This window comes from Canis aureus, chromosome 16 (assembly GCF_053574225.1).
Source record: "Canis aureus isolate CA01 chromosome 16, VMU_Caureus_v.1.0, whole genome shotgun sequence".
Classification (NCBI taxonomy): domain Eukaryota; kingdom Metazoa; phylum Chordata; class Mammalia; order Carnivora; family Canidae; genus Canis; species Canis aureus.
The window spans coordinates 55,470,825-55,488,819 of NC_135626.1; the positions used below are offsets into that span (position 1 = coordinate 55,470,825).

At 45.3% G+C, this 17,995-nt stretch overlaps 1 long non-coding RNA gene across 7 annotated transcripts in view; it reads right to left on the reverse strand.

Annotated features, from left to right (window-relative positions):
- Positions 1-17,995, reverse strand: part of LOC144286940 (uncharacterized) — an 82,763-nt gene that overhangs the window by 20,637 nt on the left and 44,131 nt on the right. For 4 of the 7 annotated variants that reach the window (XR_013354896.1, XR_013354894.1, XR_013354890.1 and 1 more), the window contains 3 exons: positions 11,039-11,153; positions 8,511-8,818; positions 655-1,248 (listed from right to left, as the gene is read on the reverse strand). This is a non-coding gene — a long non-coding RNA (uncharacterized LOC144286940). Of the gene's footprint in view, positions 1-654; positions 1,249-8,510; positions 8,819-10,751; positions 11,154-11,556; positions 11,710-17,995 lie in introns of all 7 variants that reach the window. The other 3 variants (XR_013354891.1, XR_013354893.1, XR_013354892.1) reach the window with 3 other exon arrangements.

The window sequence follows — 17,995 nt, forward strand, 5'->3', positions numbered from 1 at the left end:
GCAGCGCAAAGAATAGCAGAGCCCCCAAACCCTGGGGTACCCCCTTTCACCTTCAGTGACTCGTCTGCTCAGGGGCCCAGCCTATAGGAGCCCAGCTCACCAGCACCTGCGTGTGGATGAACTTTCTAGAAGGAGCTCTGGGTACCAACTCACTGGAAGAAACCAGATCCACAGCTGGTGCCCACTGTTCACTCACCTAAGCTTCTTGTCTTTGAAACCAGACAGGGCCCACAGGTCCCTTGTGCATTTATGGTGAATCTTGCAAATGGAAAGCACAGGGGAATTACAGAGAAGCTGAAAGCCGAAGGCAGAGGCCCAGCCAGGAGTGAGAAGACTAATGGCAAGAAAGCTTGCCTGTCGGGAGAAGAACCCCTCACACTTCTCTTCATCCACCCATGGTTGACTGTCCTCCCAAACCAGATGAGCCCACCCAGCTCATTGCTACACGTGGCTACAATCCCTGCGGAGTCTGGCCTGCCTCTCACACAGCAGGTGGCCAGAGAGGGGTCTGCTGGGGGATTGCCCCACTAGGACCTAACCCGTGACAAAAAAGAGGAAAAAAAGTAAGAGTCACAACTGAATCACCCTCGAAGTTGAGGGCGGGGGAGTCAGATTCAACTGAACAACAGCTTTTCAACCCAGGCAGCTACTCACCTGGATCGGGCATGAGGATGGACAAAGAAAGTCAGGTCCGAATCCAAAAATCCAAAAGGAGCAAATCCAAGGGTCTCTACCCTGCCATCTTGTCCTTTGTCCCTCGGGCGTCAGGTGTGGGTTAGCGGACCCAGGCCGTGGCCCTGATGAATTCAGCAAGGTTCCAGGATGGGTGAAGGGGGTCTAGCCTCATCCCACCACCATCCCTCGGTCCTGGCCCAGCTTTTGGTGCCGCAAGCACTAGCAGCGGAGCGCAGGAGGCTTGCTCCTGACATTGAATGAGCCACAGAACACGTCAATCTGATCTTTTATAGTGCTTTGTTTATTACCTGTGTGCCTTTATTTCATAAGGGAACCGAGAAAGAGAGAGAGAGAGAGAGAGAGAGGGCGAGGGAGAGGGAGAGAGAGAGGGAGAGCAGGCATGATGAAGATGACTATTAGTAGCAATCCAAAGACAGCTTTTCTTAAGCTTCATTCATACCAGCAAAGGTGACCAAACAACCTAGCGATTGTTCTCTCGAATGTCACCTTTAAGCACGGGCCGCCTGGCCGATAAAACTCGGCTCTCTCGTTTTTTGCTCTCGGGTGCCCCTCCTAAAAGAAAAAAAAAAAATTGCTGTGTTATCCTCCAAATATCTCCAGAGAAATCGAACCAACAAGGAAATCTTTTCTTCTTCCCTCAACCAGCACCACCGCCACCCCCCCCCCCCAACTCGTTTTTTCTTTCTTCTTCACGCAGCTTGAACAATTTGGCTCTGTTCTGGGTGCATTCCTGCGGCCCATTCTTTTTCAGTTCTATGCAGGGCTGGGGACGGTGGACCAGGAGAACACAGGCCCACATTCAGACCCAGGACGGCCCTTGGTGGGGTGGGGGGGGCAGGGGGCGGGGAGTGAACCAAATGTACCTATGATTGTTGCGCCACCAACTTAATACCTGAGCAGGGAGACAAAGGCTCTTTAGAAAAAGCCCAGGCTGCTGGGGAACCCATCCCCCTCCCCCCCCCCCACCTGAGAGGAGTTCAAAAGATAACAGAAGCTGGAAATAAAGCAGTGACATGATTAAAGTTTCCACCCCATTCTGGGAGCTATTGCAAACAATGACAGAGAATGCACTGCTAGCCTTTACCCACGAACGGGCTCTGCTCATACATGGAGAATTTTTTTCTCTTCGTGTGTGTGTGTGGGGGGGGTGGATGTGGGTGTGTGGGGGGGTGAGTGTATGTGTGCATACACACACAGGCATCCAGTCCCAGACAACACACGATCAATAATCTCAGAGCCCTGCCACCTTGTCACACAAGCAGAGGTAGAGCCACTGCTTGGAAAGCCCCTGATTTGAAGGGAATCTACAAAATGAGGAAACCCTTTCGACATGAACCCTATTTTGTTCTTAACAAAGGGTAAGTGGGCATTTTCAAGTTTTTACTTCTGTATTGATTTCTGCTCGGGATCTCAAAATTTGCACTTGCCCATGGAAGAGGGTGGAGGCCTTGCAAATAAGTTCTGATGGTACAGGGAGTGTGTGTGTGTGTGTGTGTGTGTGTGTGTGGTGGGGGTGTGGACTTCACTGCGCTCTAAACAAATCACAGGTGTTTAGAGGACCTCTCTTCTAAATGGGGTGGGTGGCAGGCCAGTTATATGACTTCAGACTTAGGGATGGCCTCCCGGTGGCCCCGAGCTCCATGATCCTGGGTCAAGGTCCTTCATTAAGAGGAAGAATTTTTAGCCAGAAAACTGCACTGAGAGAAATGAGAGAAATGAGAGAAATGAGAGAAAGGGCCAGGCCTAGAAGGTAACCAGGAAAGAAAGGTGAGACAACTATGCACTTGGACCAAACAGGATTTGTCTGTCTTGTCATCAAAACCCCAACCCTCACTTGGAAAACTCTCAATCACAGCTTTACTTTTCTGGTTCTCAAAGAGACTGTAAGCTCCATGAGAACCGGGCCTGTACCCCAGGCCTAAATCCCAGCATCGAACACATATAGGTACTGAATAACTCTTTTCGAACGTTGAAAAATCGCAGATTCACAAGGGATAAAAGAAAACAAACATGCGGTGGTATGCTGGAGCCGGCTCATGCCCACTCACAGGGGCTGATTGTTCCATTTACAAGAGTTTTGTGAGCCAGTTATTAAACACAGCCACTATTAAAAGTGAAATTCTATAAACTTACAATTAAATAAATTATATTTAAAAACCAAGCTAAATAAGCTATCACTTGCTCACTATTTAACAAAGTCTCACTATTATCTATGGTCTTGAGGTTATTTACGTCTGTTGCGTCTATAGGGTGGAAATACCGTGGGATGCTGGCCACTGCCCATTTCTTTCCTACTCTGTGTTCGGTGATGTCACATTTGTAGCTTGAAACTGGCCATGGTGGCAACATTAACACCATGGAAATCTAAAAGCGCTACCAATCAGGATTTGATTTATGGTTTTGTAATTGTCTAGACTGGAGAGTGATGAAGAAAATATTTCACACATTAAAGTCTATCGCATCCATAGAGGTTACATTGTGAGGAATAGAGAGAGAGAGAGAGACGCACACACACACACTTATGAAATATTCTTTCATTATTCAAAACTATTCTCTGATTGGGGGAAAAAATCACCTATACCATCGACTAAGAATGAGGCCCCCCAAAATGTCTTCATTCCTTCATCTTATTCCTTAACAAAAATGAAAAATCAAGCAGCATTCATGATGGAAAGAGTATAGGCTGTTTCGTCAACTGCGAGAAGAAAAGCCGGTGGTATGTTTTTCAAGAATCAATGAACTATATGGAATTTGCCGTACATGGTTTTCCGTATTTTATGATTATTTTCAAATCGTGTGCAACACATCCTTTATGTCAGAAAGATTCCTCATCTCCTCGTGTACCTACAAACACAAGCACATTTTCTTCAGAGAGCTGGTTGTTAAACATTTACCAACACACCGCTGTCCCATAGCGTAACTGCCTGTAAGAAAAGGGGGTAATTTGAATGATTTATAGGATGACAATGTTACATAGATGTATAGGCATACGTGCACAAGGGTACATGTAACACGTATATGTGTTTGGTTCATTGCATGGCTTTGGCTTAATAGAGGTAGGTCACAAAACACTGAAAGAAGACTATTGGTAGAAAGATGATGCCGTATGAACTATTCTTTTTATTTTTTTTAAGATTTTATTTATTTATTCATGAGAGACACAGAGAAAGAGAGGCAGAGACACAGGCAGAGGGAGAAGCAGGCTCCATGCAGGGAGCCCGATGTGGGACTCGATCCCAGCACTCCAGGATCGCACCCTGAGCCAAAGGCAGACGCTCAACCGCTGAGCCACCCAGTCGTCCCAGTATGAGCTATTCTTATCTTCCCTACTCTTTATTCAGAGCTGCCGAGAATAAGGCTCTTCAAAGAACAGGCAACGGAGGCAAGAGTCACTCTTAAAATTTCTGTACATCTGGATAGTATTTTACAGTTTCCAAAAGGACTTTTGCACAAAGTCCATCACGAGAGCTTCATGAGGGCTCTGTGATAAAGGCAAGACAGAGCAATCCCATTTTACAGAAGAACATATTGAGGCTTGTAAAGCTTCTTTACTTTACCAAAGTCCTCACACAACTGAGGGTGACTAACATAAAGGTGGAACACAGATCTTCTGACTCCTAGCCCAGTGTTTCTCAAGAGGGGATCAAAATAACCCACTTTGGAGCCGAGCTTCTGGAAAGTCCCATCCTTTTTAGACCTGAGTGTAGGCAAGGAGGCGACGCAGTGGGAAGAGAAGGCACTTGGGAAGGTCCTATAGCCAAGCTCAATCACGCTTCCTGACTCCTTGGGCATGGAACCTATGATGTCAGAGCCCTGGTTTTGATCTGTCAGCTGGCTTGGCTCATGCGTAGCCTCTCCAGGTCAGCATCCACCCTGCCAGAGAATCAAACTCAGTGGACTAATAGCTATAGCACAGTCCAGGCCCACAGGCCCCACTGATTTGTATGCTGGTTTTCCCTTTTTTTTTTTTTTTTTTTTAGACAAGTCAAACCCTTTTAATTTCTTCAAGCAAAATCCTATATGAAACAGCAAAATATAGTTCAGACTGAAAAGCAATTTCTGCGGTTGAATGGAGATAGTGAGAGGGGGGTGGCCAGCTATAGTTACAACTCCTGTCTGCTCCTGGGGACCCTTACAGCACCACCAAAGAACCCTTGTCTCCTTGAAGCATCTAAAGAAAAATCCACATTAGCATCTAATGTTGATGAAGGCAGTGTGTGTGCATGTGTGTCTGTGTATGTGTGTCTATCTGTGTGCCTGTGTGTGTGTGTGTGTGTGTGTGTGTATACTAGAGGGCAGAGGGCCCCAGCTTCTATATTGTGGGTCTCCTCCTTAAGCTTGGCTAAATACCCCCGGAATTTTCTGCCATTGGCCACAAAAAGGCAGAAGGAGAGAGCGGAGCCCCTCAGTGAACCGGACGGACAAAAATAAAGTTTCAATCCTATATCGTACCGTAGAAAAGCAAGCAGGCAAATCCAGAAATGTTTCATCATCCCTTTGACATGGGTACCTTCATCATCACGACTTTGTAGATGGAGAAAGTCACGCTTACAGAGGTTAAGTAACATTCCCAAGCTTTTACGGCTTACAAAGGGGTGAAGCGGAGAGCAGGGCTGGCTTCCCGGGTGGGCAACCGGTGCAATCATCCGGGGGGATTCTAAGGGCCCTTGCTCGGAGTGTAATGTCCTACAGGCGCTTGCTTTAAAGTTCTTAATAATTCTATCTTTGAATTTGTGTTCCGTAAGTAAAGTCAGATGGAGCACGTGTAGGGGCTTGCTCACATATGGTCCTGTCTTGGGATGGGTTCTTGTCCACCTGCTTCCCATCCTTGATGCTCTGGGTCTGCCTGTCTTCCCCCTTGCCACCCCTCTCCCTGACCACTGCCCACCACCTAGAGCAGCAGGTAGACAAGGAAAACTCGTGTTCGGTCATCAACTTTTGCAACCGTGGCACGTGCACAGAGAGACTAGGTCAAGTGCATGCCCTGTATTTCTCCAGCAAGGAAGGCCCAGTCATTCCCATCTGGGGGGCAGAGGGGGGCCTCTCACACAGCCCAATCCAGATTCCCAGCAGGTGCCAGAATGGAGGTCGTGGTCTCATTAAAGCCCCATGCATCGTGTAACTGGACCTGGCTCAGGTTCAAACCCAGATACCTCAATCAAGAGATGGAGCTGTTGACCCCTGTGCAGAATGCCCCTCTTCTGTCCATGAGGGTCAGCACACTTTTATTTTTCCCCGGGCCATTCAGCCAGCCTCTTGCTCCAGCATGGACAGACTCACCTCCGCCAGCATTTCTTGCAACAAGAAGAGGGAGTGCGTGCAGCCAGGAACCACGAGTGCCCCGTTTGCCCTACGCTCACCCTTTCTCCCACATATGCCCACACGTGTTCTCTTCAGGTTCCACTGACAGCAGCTCTAGCAGTGCTGATGAGCATAAAGTTTCCCCCAGAGGATAAAGGGCAAGGCTCCCCGGGCTCGTGAAGCAGCCTGCAATGGTGGAAGGTAGTCCAGTGAAAGACAATGCGCAGGCAAGGAGCCAAGAGCAGTTCCTGGAGGTCCCCCCCCGGGACCTGGCTTCCAGGAATCAGGAGAGGCAGTTCTGTGTTTTCTTGGGATGACCAGTATGTGAATTCCCAAAAGGGCAGGAATTCTGACTGCTGTGCAGACAGCGATGCTTACGACATACTCAGGGCACTGGTGCTGTTGGAGGGGCCTACTCCACATGCAAATGTCATATTTCTTAACTCTGTCGCTGGCATTTGTATCATCTGCAGCACTAGATTTCTTTCTTTCTTTCTTTTCTTCTTCTTCTTTTTTTTTTTTTTTGGAGTGAGGAGTGAGGAAGAAAACCCCATCCTCTCTTTCTGGTCCCTTCCCTTCTTCCCCTTACATCCGTCTATGCAGCAACCAATAGCGAACAGGCCAGGACCCCTTGGCTCCTGAACAAAGCCAAACAGGTGTGAGAGATTAGCTCCCTGGACGAAACCTCTGTCCAACAAAACAATGTCAAATTCCCCCCTAATAAAGTCCAGAGCTGTAAGCAATTCCCCCTTGTTATTAAGCGGGAAAGAAAACACAGCCTGACTCCTTCCCAATTAGCTCGGAGGACCCTCCGATGAGCCGAATTTAAACCAGAGACCTGCCATGATCTGGCTTCCAGTGCAGACAGGGCCTGCCTTCCCCAACGGATGGAAACTCACTGGCCCAGCTTCCCAGTCATCTTGGCACGAGGGCGCAGACGGCCCCAAGCCCCCACCCCAGTATCCATGGGCTGTCTCTGCCTCTGATTCAAACCATCTTTGCGACTCCCTGCCAGATCCCTTACTTCGACTTTCCATATGGAGGCTTGGTCTCCTTTGCCAGGTTAGTGTTTATAGGGATGGGCTTTTTGACAGTTTCGCTGTCAGTGAGAGAGGGGATGGGATCCCTCCCCTGGACGTGAATCACTTTCTTGTCATCCAAAAGAGGGTAGAAAGAAAGACCAACATCCTGAAGCAATAACAACACACTGGAAACCCCAAAGGGATCTAGCAATGAGGAAGTCTTGTCTCTCCCTCCGCCCCCTCCTCAAACTGATAGGTCTGGGGTAGGAAACAGAAAGCCTCCAAGGTGCTTCCCAAAATGGGCCCAGCTCTGTTGCTTTGTGTTTACACGCGGCGTTAGAGCAACTCAGACCACTCGAGTCATCCGATCCACTCCCCCACCCTGTCTCAGACAGCAGTTGGAAGAAGTCGCTCCCAATCTTGAACATCTACCTGAATAGGGGATGTTTAGACAGTCCTCATAGTAAGCCCTCGGGAAAGATTACAATTGCCAGGCACTGTCCTAAGGCTGTAAAGCATTACTTCTCAGAACACTATAAATTTTATAAATGAGGTTAACAGTTTTTAAAAAGTTACTTGTCCAGAACACTCAACTTAGCCACCAGTAGAACCAACGTTTGAACCCAGAGTCTGAATCCACATCTGTGGTAGACTTTTTTGTGCTGTTTGCCAAGAACTCCCCCCCACCCCTACTTCCCACCCCCCCCTCCGCTCCCACCCCCACCACTCCCCCCACCACCACCCCCCACCCCAGCCCTCTCCAAGCAGCTCCATGTTGGGATTACATTTCCTGGGAGCCTCAGGACCAGCTCTGGCCAAAGAGTTGTGAACAAAAGTCATGTTTCTCACTCTCAGGGCTGGGCCAACGTGTGTCTCCCCAGAAGGCACTGTTCCCTCTGCTGTGCTTACTGGCAATGTTCTGGAGAGTTCTGTCAATGTGGGTCCCAGAATATGGATACAATGACAAGGGAGCAACGCTCTCAGCTTCTGGCAATAGATATGTAGCATGAGTAAACAATAAACTCTAATTGTTTTCACCCATTACGATTTGGGGCTTTTTACAGAAAGGTGAAGAAGATGGTTAGTTTGGGAGGGAGCCAAGGGACAGGGCATCTGAGCTCCGTTTCCAAACTTGAGTACCTGTTACAAGGGTGTTAGCCTTATAATAAGGCGATAAATACTGTTTCTCGGGGGTTGCATTATCTGTGTTTTATTTTACACAAAAGGGTTAAAAAAAATATCTGGGGGCTGTTTGTTACCACCCATGCCACCCTGACTGATAGAAAACAGCCAGCGCTGATCGATACACCATCATGACCCCGGTCATGAAGTGCTTTCTTGAGTCTCAGTGATCCCCCTTCTGCTCAGAAGTCAAGAAATTTCTATCTTCTGAGCTGAGAACTGAAACTTTTTGTGTGTGTGTGTATAAATCTAAGTCTACTCATGAGAAGGGCAAAGAAGAAACATGAAGGAGAACATGAAATGCATTACCTGGGCCAGAAAGTCTTCCAAGGGTCGTCATCCAGAATTTCCTTAGGAATTGCCAAGAGCCAAGACATGGCTAACTCTGAATTCAGGCATCTAAATAGTGGACATCCCATGAACCTTCTCTCTGGCCGTGTGCTTCTCTCTTCTCCAGCAACCTCAACGCAGCCTCTTGTGGCCACTTTAGCCTCTACTGTGTGATATGCTCATCAACTGTGCACACAGAGGGAGGCAAATACGATAGCCTCATGGCACATTGAGGCAGAAGGACTCATCGGAGGGAGAAGAAGTTCTTAATGATCTTCAATTTGTCCCTGTTGGCAAATACCCAAGAGGTGTTCAGAGGAATCTCACCTAGAGATCAGCCGGTGTACAAAGGGCAGAAGGAAATTGCAACGCCTTTCCACCGTCATGACCCTAGCTCAAACAATGCAAGCATCTGGGCTCTTGCAACATCTGGGAGCTTGGAAATCCAAAGGGTTACTGACCAACTCCTTACACCACCCCCTCCCCAACCCGTGTTAGCCGGAGAGAAGCAACATGCTTCCCCCTGGAAAGCCATTGTGGTGTTTTATAATCCATTCTCCTTCTATCCCCCCTCCCCAAATAAAGCCATCACTGTGTGAGGAAGTGACAAGAGCTACCAGTTAGGGGTGCATGGGGGCAGAGGCTGTTTTTTAAATTTATTTTTGTTTTTATTTTGTTTTGCTTTTTTAGTTACTGATCTACTAATGTACAAATGCTTTCTGCAGGTCCGATGTATTTTAGAACCCCTGCCCTCTTAAAAGGCAACTCCCAAACAAAACCTCAGATTCGTACCATGCACCTTCAGGCCAACTGTTGAGTATTCACCCCAAATTCAGCCCTTCCAGGGCCGTCTGTTAGTGCTCAGAGGCTCTTGACAACAACTGTTTCCCAAGCTCGGTGCTTGCTGATCTAACCTCATTAAGCCAACGCACAAAGTCTATGTGATTGATTTATCCCATATAATAAAACCAGGCAATTATTCATTGGGACAACCTGGCACATGATCCAATCCCTTCTGTAAGAGGTAGCAAACCAGCAACATAAGAAACCACCCTGCTATTTGGGGAGAGAGAAATTGCTAATCTGTGGTTGTCATACTACAAATGAATTTTCATTACAGTCTGCGGCAACACTAAACTTCAAGGACCTGTAATTATAAACCATTGATTTTTTTTATTGTCACCTGCTGAAAGCCAAAGCATAAAACATTATCACTTTAACACCACCGTTCAGTGGGGTGTGAGCTCTCCCGCTGTAAATACAGGTGGCAGCAGATAGATGCATAAGGGAAAGCAGTGATGCCCTCCTCACCCACACGCAGAAACTAGCCCACAAGAAGCCCACACCAGGGATGAATCATTTACAAGGGGATCAAAACGGACTGCTCTTTCCAGGCACAGGAAAAGTCTACTCTTTCTCTTTCATGGCATTTTTCTCTTTTAGCCTTATTTGCAAGAGATTATGCAAGCTACTGGTAAAGGATGCAGAGTTGGAAAGCAAAATTCTTATGTTTGCCTTCTGAGTCCACTTAGTTGGGTGACTTCGAATGGCCATGCTTCAGTTTCCTCCTCTATAAAATAGGAAGGTGAGTAAGCATATCTACCTGCCTCCTAGTGTTTTATGAGAACTAAGTGAGCTAATTCATGTCAACCCCTGGAAGGACACCTGCCCAGAAGAAGCATCCACTGCACGCCACCTATTAGTACAACATGAATGAAAGTATGGATGACTGTCGTTTCTTGCCTTTGAGACTGTAAGCTACTTGTTAGTAGAAAACTTGCTTTAGACATCTTTTTTTGATATTTAGACCGAACTCATTAAAGGCAAATTCTGATATTTTTCCATCACGATATCCCATGGGCCCAATGGGGGTGCCTAGCACATAGTAGGTATTTATTGCAATGCTTATATTTACCAGAAATGCTTATAAATATAGAAAATCTTACAGAATGAACAAGTGAATGTTGAAAAATTATTTTTATCCACTTTTCCCTTAAGTGGTGATGTGCCCTATTTAATAGATCATGTTGATGAACAGACAGAGACTTAGCGAGGGGAGGGGTGCTCTCCCAAGCATGAGGGGAGGTGAGGACAGAATGTGGAATTAACAAGGGAAGAATCCTGTTTGCTTAAAAAGGTACTATATTCTCCCCTGGTGGGCTATCTTTGGGTGTATGTGTTTGACTCAGGGGACCACATTTAAGAGGGGCCCCAGCAAACCTCTGTGTTTGAAGAGGTGACGAGGATGTTAAAGTTTCCAGAAAGCATGCGGTATGTGGTAAACCAATGGAGTGCTGGAGAAGGGAAGACTCCTAGGGAAGCAGAACTGTGTTCAGGGTGCTGCAGAATTCGGGACAACATTCTCTGTCACCCTCCAGCTACAATGGTCGCTAAGTTCTGTGACCCAGCCTCCAAATATTTATTGAATTCAGCGCTGCCTCAGCCCCAAACTCTTGGCTCTCCCGTTCAGTCAGAAGTTATACTGCTGACGCCCAAACATTCCTCACTTTAATGGCTCCTCTTCTCAGCAGCAAAAAGTTCAAAACCCCTGGCAGAGAATCCAAGGTCCACATCAATCTCGCTCCAGGCCAGCTTTCCAGAATCATACATCCCATAACACACCTGTAACAGAAAGCAGGAGATATGGATGGACGATTCTAGCTGGGAGAGTGATGATTGTCTTTTCCTTACTACTCAATGCACCCTCAAGGCTCTGTTCTGAGGTCACATCATCACCTTCCACCCCGCTAGCAGAACTAAGTGCTCTTCCACCTTTGCTCCCATGAACTTTGGGCATCATACTCTGTGATCATTTTCATTGCTCCATTCTGAACCCCTTCAAGGCAAATCCCGGACTTTACTCAGCTTTCTATTCCATGGGCTGAACAGCATACCTGGCACATTGTAGGTACTGAGCAAATATGGAGTGAATGAAAATTGGAGGTAGTTTCCCAGTTAGTACAAGAAAGATGTTTTTATTATGAGAATAAGCCCCAAATGGAGAATGCCAGACAAGGACAGAGACCTGTGATTCCCATGCAGGAATATTGTAGAGTGCATTTCCACATTAAGCAAAAGGTTGAACCAGAGAACCTTTAAAAACTTTTATCAGTCTAGACTTGAGACTCAGGGATACTATGATCCTTACAACTTCAGCTCCAGACGTTTAGCCAGTTCCCTGGAAAGAAAAAAAGAGACACATAGAAGTCTTGGTCCTGGGACTTGCGACCTCATAGCGCCATTTCTCCAAGAAATGGAGGGTTTTGACTTCTATATGAAAGTTTTAAACTCTAGAGCAAAAGAGAAGAATAGTCTAATAGTCTAACAGTCTGGAATTTCTAAGACTTTTCTCCAAAAAGATCCAAAGCAATGAACTTGCTTCCTATGTATAAAAAAAAAATGACTTGATACCCTATGTTCTCATAACTGAAAGAGGTAGGGGGGCAAAACATGGCCTTCTAGATGTGTCAGGGTTGCGATAAGTCATGTTTAAACTTTACCCAAAGTGAAATAAAGTGTCAACAGAAACTGCTGCCCAAACTCTCTGATCAGGTCAGGCAAACAACCAATCGAAAAAAATCAATCAAATGTGAAAGATGGCCTAACGGGTGGGAATGCTTAACTCTGTGATTCCCATAGGAGCCAGGTCTATTTAGCATGTTTCCTGCCAGCTGCTGCTACTCCTCATAGCCATGAAATCGCTAGAAGCATATCAGAAGGTGTTGTTTTGTGAGCTGGCTTGGCCATGAGCAGGCTCAGAACTTGGCGGCATTGGCCAATGATGCAAAAAGGATGCTAGGAATGGTGGGGTCACCTTAGCCCCGGAGCCAGTGCTTTGGGATGAGAGGTGATCAAAACTCCAGAAAGGAATGGAAAATTTTATCTTGATCTGGAAGACAGCAATTGCTCCAGGAGGTTGGCCCTAGTAGGTGGAAGAGAGGAGCAAACATTTTTAAGTCAATGTGACAGAATGACAGCAGGGTGTTTCCACGTGGCCCATGCAGTTGGAAACAGACTGCATTTCCCCAGGGGTAAGGGATTGGCAGGAACCAGACAGTGGCTCAAGCCCCCAGCCAAGTAGACTAGGGTTTAGGACAGGGTTTCCATTATAAGGAAGGAGTGAAGTATAAGTCAGGAATTTGGGGAGCAAAGGTTCAATTTTAGGGACCGAATAAGTAAGGGGAATAAAATGGGTTTGGTGGACAGGAAGGTGTTTGGGTCTCACCACACACAATGAACCTAATTCTTGACCCCTAGAGTAGATGGAACTTCTAAATTACCTCTAGCTTATCAAGATTGGTTCAGGAACCAGCCGGGCTGATCCTCTGGTGGTTTTAACTGGATAAAGCTAGAAGTGGGCAAGGATTTGACATGGCAATGTGCTCACACGCCTTCCTGGTCAGTGATAATTGACTCCAGAGCATGTCCTGCTCCCCACCCTCTTGTATTTTAACATGACCTGAGCCTCGAGAGGAGTATAATGAAGTTGCACAAACCAATCAGAAACTGGATTCAAATAACAACACTGAATGTGGATGAAAAATTGGTATAAATTTTCTGCAAAGTAACTTAATGATCCATATTGAGATCTTAAAAAATGTGTAATACTTGAACCAAATAGCTACAATTCTAGGGCCTTATTCTTCGGGGGGAAGAAATGCATTAAAGATGGAGAAACAGAAAAGTAGATGTCAGGGAGACACTGGTGGAAAGAATAATGTTTTGAATGTTTACCACTATTTTATTAGAAATTTTACATAGATCATCTCATTTCATCCTCACAAAGTCTAGAGGATTGGGACAACGATGCTCATCGTAGCATTGTCTGTAAGAGTGAAAAATTGAAACCAGTTTTCTTGTGTAACTGCTATGAGTACCATTATGCTGTACCCACATAATGTTTTACCACCAGACCCTTAAAAACCGTTTATATAAAGAATTCTGCACTGATGGAGATAACACTCAGGGTATAAAAATGAATCAAAGTATAGAAAATCATATATGTAACAGAATTACCAAAATACGTCTATAATTTACTCCTTTGTAAGTGTGCATGTATGTGATACAGTTAAATGCTAATGTATCCACATGTATATCAAAAAGCTCAGTTATAAATGGGTGGTGGGATCATGACCGGAATTTCTAATGTTTTCCAAAATTATTTGGAAATATTCCAAGGTACGAGTGGAATATCTTCAATAATCAGTCCAAATATTTAATGGAAATAGCGTATTTACCGTGTGTTTTCAATGCTAATATATGAGCACACCACTCATTACTGCTTGGCTAAAATACCAATATCAAAGGAATCATAGAGGCCATATTTGTCTAATAATGACAGATGACAGACAATTGAAAAATATCTAAGTGGTGTCAGTAACTACTCTGCTGCTATCAGCCTTAGAATATACTCAGTATGTTCTTATGACAAACAATATCACTAGGAGTGTAACCCCCAGCATCAACCAATATATACTCCGTGTTTTCCCAGCCTGAAAAGGGCAGGGACCTGCTAACATTCTTTGATATTGAGAATACTTTGGGACTGGCTTTAAAAATGATTAAAATTATATATGTGTTACTCCCATATTAAAAAAAAAAAAAAACAAAAAAAACCTCGGTGGTAAGTTATAGTTCGCAGTGTGTTTTGTGAATTGATGGCAGTCCTCACATCCATAATCCTAAGATAAAGAGTGTCATAAACATTTTAATAAGAACATATGGTAGGAAAATTTGGTAGAGCCAAGCCTTTGAAGGGCGGCTTTCTTTCTCTAAAACAGAGTCATAAAAGGTGTGTGGAAGCCTGAGGAGATGAAAACAGACTGTGGTTCATCACTGAGAAGCCCAGGCCCAGCCTTATCCTTAAGAAATTAGAGGGAAAGGCGGAGGTGGGTAGGCTCTCTAGCTTCATTCGACTCTTCTTTCCCTGATCAGGAAGGTGCCACCTTCTTTCCTTCTGTTAAATTCAGGAGCCAGAGGAACAGCTCACCCATGCCTCATCTGTGGTCTGGGACTCTAGAAGTGCTAATAAGGCACGCCTAAAAGTAAATCATGTTTAATGCCAGGGACTTAACTGGTTTGCAGTTTAGCAGCTATAAATCATGAATATTCTGAGATAATTCAGATGGGTTACTTTTTCATTATACTCAAGAGTTTGAAGTGAAGCACATATAATGATGTTATCTAGAGTATTCCATTTTGCTAAATATTCAGGAGTGTTTCCAAGAAAGATATATAATATTATATAATATGTATAATAGGTTGTTCAGAATATTATCAGCAAGAAGTTGGCTATTGAGTAGATGATTGCCTATGCACAACAGCTTGAAGACTGATGAGAGATGCCCATAGTCAAAAACATTTTCTTCCTACAGGTGATATCACACCTAGTGCTCCACCATTGGAAAAGTGGACTAAGCATTATTTTTTTCCTCAAGAACTCCATTTAAAAATGTTAGTAGTGGGGATCCCTCATGGCTCAGTGGTTTAGCGCCTGACATTGGCCCAGGGTGTGATCCTGGAATCCTGGGATCGAGTTCCACATTGGGCTCTTTGCATGGAGCTTGCTTCTCCCTCTTCCTGTGTCTCTGCCTCTCTCTGTGCCTCTCATGAATAAATAAAATCTTTAAAAATAAATAAATAAAAATGTTAGTAGAGTTGCTAATGATAGCACAAGGAGTTGTTGACATTGGTCATGAATAAGCAATTAGATTGCATTCTCCCATAGACGTGAGGATCCAACGTAGCCAGAATATTGCTCAGGGAAGAGGGGGAAGTGTCCAGAAGAAAAGAAGGCACCAACAGGAATGTGAATTGTGGAGGGGAGTAGATTATGGACAGTAACATTGAAAATTGCATAATTCATAGTTGCATCTTGGATGACCCCAGTTTTGGAGCTTCCAAGCAGAGGGACGGATGAAGTGGTCATCAGGGCTCCTTCTGTTCTAGGGTCTCCTCACCTAGTTATCATATCTTTGGGGAGCCTCTCAGTGGCCTCCTTCTCTCTTTCCACATTTGTGAAGAGAGATGGGATTGACCAGAAAATGGGGAACAGACATCTTTTTGAAGTCAGCTTTGATAAAAAGAGGTGCTTCCTTTTACTCCACAGCCACTCAGCTTGTTGGTTGTAAGTTTTATATATATATATATATCTACAATCCTATCCTATTTAATCTTATATACCAGAGTCCCTCATGATTTTAAACCCAGAGCCAACAGAAATGTATGCCCCTTCTTGGTCTATGCAGCGGCTGAAATAATAAAAAGTCATTTCTCATGACTGGGAGAGGTCTTTAAGGAAGACCACTGGCCAAAACCTCAGGAGCTCTCTGCACCTGTGATCCTAACTAGGAGATCTGAATAACATTAGTAACCAAGGCATCATCTCTGTGTCTAACTGCCTGATAGTATGGGCAGTTATCTTCTTCACAGGGAACATCTTAGCCTACCCATGGCAGAGTAACCAAAAACCTCTCCATGGTTCTCCATGGTATGTTGCCACTGTGATCCCTGGCCGTGTTTGAGGAGATATAAAAGACCGCGTGAGGACTCTCTGGTCTCATCCTGGTACCACTTTGCAGAAGGCTCATCTAAAGTTAGAACCTGTCTAGGTCTATTCTGCAGACTCAGCAAGGTACCTGGTCCTTAGAGGCCATAAAAGTCAAAACTGGAAAGAGCACAAATGACCACCAACCAAACCCTCGTTTGACAGCAAGTTGAGGGGGAAGCTCATGAGCTACTTAATGGCAGAGCCCAGGACAGAGGACAATAGGATACTCACAGCCAAAAATGGACTGATCAGCTTCACTGCAAGAAGGAAAAAATAGTGTCAAAATAAAAAGAAGCCCCAAAGCAATGACAACCAATCCTGTTTGTGTGGTTCTAGTTTTCTGAGGTATAACAATAACACTCTCGAAGATATTTTTAAAGTATTTTAACTTGACAAGAGGAAACATATTCCATAGATCCTTGTTTTTTTAACTTCAAGTATTTATAATGGCAAGGCTTCGGTCACTCTAAGAGTACCAGACAGACTGGTGGGACAAGTGAAAGCCGCAGTTGACTACTATCCAGCCAATCAGATCTCCCCACTTCCAGATCCTTTCCCCTCCCCATACCATCCCCTGCTGTCATTTATCAAGACTGGCCTGGTCCTGTGGAATTCCACTCATTCTTCACGAGGGCTTTGACCTCCTCCAACCAAACAAGCAAGGTACTTTCTGGGAGAGTGCTAATACCAGGGCATGGGGGGTGAAGAGGCGGAAATAATCGATGCTCTAGGACTTTCCCACACTTAGTGGAATCAATTTTATCAGTGTTTAGACACTGGGTGTCAAGGCTGGTCAGATGGAAGCCAAAGGTTGTGTGGAGGAGGGAGGCTGAGAGGAGGCTACTGTTAGTTTAAATCAGGACTGCTTCCAGGAAGTGACAGATTCCAGTGGCCAGCTCATTCAGAGGGACGTGCACACCCAGATGTTGTGGATCCTTCCTCTCTAAAATGTGAAGAACCCCCAAAATGCCCTGGACACAAAGGTCCCGAAATGTCCTTTTTATCTTGGAAAGCCACATGGAAAAATGGACTGGTTCTAGAGAAAGGCAGATGCCAAAGGCATTGGGATCGGTCTCCATAAGTAAATCAAGGTTCTCCCCGTGGCTGCCCTCTCTCAAGTATCCAAGAGTTAATTACCCCCATGATGTATCTTCCAAATCGGCTGTGTTTTCTCTTTCTTTGGTCGCTCTCTGGGATAGTGATGATTATTGCTCTCATCAGAGGTGAGCAGAAGGTGAAGCCCAAACCAGTCAGGCTGCTAGCTGGTGGCATGTTTGAGCAGAGAAAGAGGTTGAAGTTGCTGCGTTAGTGGAGACTCTGAGCTTCTCATGCTATCATCCCTCCCACTTCCTCATGTGCATCAGACTGTTCTACACTTCTGGGCCTCTGTTCATGGTGCTTCTTCTTTCTCCCTTGCCCTCCCACCGAGTGTCCATTCTTGGGTCAAGACCCAGGTCCTATCTTCTCCCTAAAGCGCTCTCCGATGTGCCATCATTAAGTTACCTTGCCTCAACTCTGTTCCCACTCTGCCAGAAAAAAAAAAAATAATAAAATAAAATAACTAGATTAACACAAAGAGTTAATCTTGGAACTCCCTTAAAAGCAGGTTCATCTTTATCTAATTTATCTAGCATGTTGGGGCAGCATCTACTAGACATTTCAGGATTATTTGATAAGCACAAGAATCTGTAGATTTATATTACCAAGTTTCTCTCTACTCCTTAGAATTCCAGAAACCTGAACCACAAGCAGGTGCAGATGCCTCTCTAGACCAATACACCGATTTCTCATGAAAATGATGTTGGCGTGGCCCTTCAGATAGTCTGTTAGTTTCTTCTCTGCCAGACCCCAGAAGGCAGCTCAGCCCAGGAAGCCCAGTTCTGACTGTGGTGGAGTTTCTAGTACCTGGATGGCT